At 39.9% G+C, this 2,812-nt stretch overlaps 1 protein-coding gene across 1 annotated transcript in view; it reads left to right on the top strand.

The window, feature by feature from the left end:
• The first annotated feature begins 978 nt into the window (after positions 1 to 978).
• znf644 (zinc finger protein 644) overlaps positions 979 to 2,812 on the top strand; it is a 21,665-nt gene continuing 19,831 nt past the window's right edge. The window contains exon 1 of the mRNA XM_015396092.1: positions 979 to 1,246. The gene's annotated coding sequence lies outside the window, so the exon portion shown is untranslated. The remainder of the gene's footprint in view (positions 1,247 to 2,812) is intronic.

The following is a 2,812-nucleotide window of genomic DNA, read 5'->3' as shown; positions in this document are numbered from 1 at the left end:
GGCCCTAATACTCCGTCATAGCTGGTTGATTTAATGACAAAGAAATGTTTTTCTCTAACCTTTCTATGGAAGGCCGCCATATTGGATTTGGTAATGGTGGAAACCTCTCCTTTTTTCCATTTCCCAACTAAAATACGTTCTTTAAACATCAGGAAAAAAATACATTTTGGGCTGTTTGTTTCATGACATAAAACAGCTGAACAGCTGGTTGTCAACTCCAAATAATATATTTAATACGCTTTAAATATCTAGCATTATACTGTTTTTTAAGGCCATCCATCAGGGGGCTCTGCTAGCTTAAGTTAGCTAACAAGCAACTGCTCAGTTATGACGCTGTAATAAAATTGGTTTATCTGAAACTGAATGATTTTTATACATACCTGTAGGAATAGAGATATCCTTCATATTTATTCCAATATTGTTTGACAGGACAGGAAGATAAGCATTGACCCCTTCAACCCGCATTCAGTACAGTTACTGTAGAACAGCTGGAGGCTCATTTATAAGACAGAAGCTTTTCACTTTAGATTTTCCTTTTTTTTTTTCTTTTAACATAAGGCCCTCTGAGCTAACAGTGAATGGCTCTTTCTGTTAACTGCTGTCCACAGAAAGCTCGCCACAGAGGGGACAGGACAGGAAAATTACCGGCCACTGAAACAACAAAGGCCAATGAGAAGACAACCTTGGGCAGATGGTGCTAACATTTAAACTCTCTTCTTAATGGAAGATGATTTTTCTGTCTCTGCCTTAATGGCAGCTGTGGACGGGGAAATGTTTGGATGCAGCGGATCTACCACAATCATTAATCTTATTGAATCAAGCGGCGCTTAACCGCCATCACCTGAAAGAAAAGGAAAAAAAATCTGCCACCCAAAAGAGATGGTCGTTAACTCAGGCTTTTATCCCTCCTTTCTGGACTCAACCATTCCGCTGTGTTTCAGGGGGGTGGGAATGGCGCCGCCGCGTCACAATACGTGACGAAACGATCCACGACAGTAACTGCAACGAATTAATCTGCTTTGACGTTTTTATACAATAGTCATAAAATCCAACTATATTGGAGAAACTGCTTGTTTCGTAGCGGCGGCCCTGACTGGATGAGCGGATGCCCTAAGTAAAGAAATGATCCGGCCCACACCAGACCACCACGGAAAATGGCGACTGTGAAATAGATGGAAGACGAAAGTAAGAAATCATTAAATGCAGCTTTTCGGTCGTCTTCAGCTTCCATCCAAGCCGCTCAGAGGTAACGTTTGTTTGCTTATTATCATGTTATTCACCTTTCATTAGCAAGTAGCGAGTGGGTAATAGCCATTAGCCACAGTTTAGCCTAAGGAGTAGGTTTTGGTGTGGATCAGCCTTAATGGAATGGTCTGCAGCTCCTGCAAGCAGCATCCAACAACACAGCGTGACACTACTGTCAAAGAAACGCTCCAACACCGCAACTAATCTGAGCGAATAAAGCTCAGATGGACGCTGGAAGTAGAAGCCTTCAGAGGCGTATGGCAGCTGGCGGTGGAGGCACCATAGTGAACTCCTGAGCTGAAAGTTTCAGCTCTGTTCAGAATCCACCATCAGAAGCTCTGCCATGTCCATCGGTTCGAACATTCAGTACTGCCCGATAAATGTGGGGGGAAAAACTGCAATCTTCTCCACTGAGATGACACTTTTATTGCCCTTCATGCCACAGACCCCTCACTCCGTCGACCTTGTAGTTTTTAGAAACAAATAACCGTTGGAGTTCATTTTGATTTAGCATTTAGCCGATGTGATTATTAGATGATTATTATTCCCCCAATGTAGCTGCACTGGATGTAAAGAGTTTATTTAATAATGGTGATTGCCAGATTTCTGAAGGGGGGGCTACACCAGTATATTTATATGAATGCCAACAACAAAAAACACTGTATAAAAACACTTTATAAAATCAAAATATAATTTTATGTACAGGCTTTCTCTTTGTATATAAATCTTGCCCTTCTTAGGCTTTGTGAAGATAAATCTGTGTTTTGCATGGTCCAGTATTGTGTCACAAACCTAAAAAAATAATGGACCAGTTTAGTAATAGATCAGCCTTTTTTCCTAATAGATGATATCAGTTTGTGCGAATTAACAAACATGTAGAAAAAGTAGACTATATTCTATTATTTTCCATGTTAATCCCAGATTGTTCATTATTCTTTGCCTTTTCTGCAAAGTGCTTTAAATCAGTCCTAGCTGTCTTTATCCATGCTGGATCTGATCCTGACATTTGAAAAACTAGGCAGGGAAAACAGAATAAAGCCTTAGCCTCGCTGCATGCAGTTAGCCTAGCCTTGGAGCTAAACCAGGGGTTCTTGCATCATGTCTCTCTCTCTTCAATGCGTCTCCAACTCCCGCTACTCGACCTTTCAATCACCTGAAAATCCTCTGCGCTGTAGCAGGAGGTTGCGAGCAAATAAACTTCCCGTTTTGCAGAGGAGTTACTGCGCATGTACAACTTTTAACGAAAGTCAATGGGCAATGATTTTTGCGCCCTAGGGCGAAAATACATCACCAATTTTAGATACGAAGAATGGAATGATGCTTTACTAGTCACTAAACATTAAATATGTATTTTGCACATCTAAAAATTACATTAATAAGATATTAACATATTTCAAAATATTTTAAATTCAAAATTAAATTATAAAAAATATATATATATTTTATGTCATAATCAGGGTCATTGGGTGGGAGGGCTGGCGCCCTCTATTGGCCAACCACCACTGGTGGGTATCTAAAAAAAATTATGTTAAGAAAATATGTTTCAAAATAAAAGAAAAGTAGGACT

This window comes from Cyprinodon variegatus, unplaced genomic scaffold (genome assembly GCF_000732505.1).
Source record: "Cyprinodon variegatus isolate N-32 unplaced genomic scaffold, C_variegatus-1.0 Scaffold775, whole genome shotgun sequence".
NCBI lineage: Eukaryota > Metazoa > Chordata > Actinopteri > Cyprinodontiformes > Cyprinodontidae > Cyprinodon > Cyprinodon variegatus.
The sequence above is the reverse complement of the archived record's forward strand: the minus strand, read 5'-3'. Positions and strand labels throughout refer to the sequence as shown.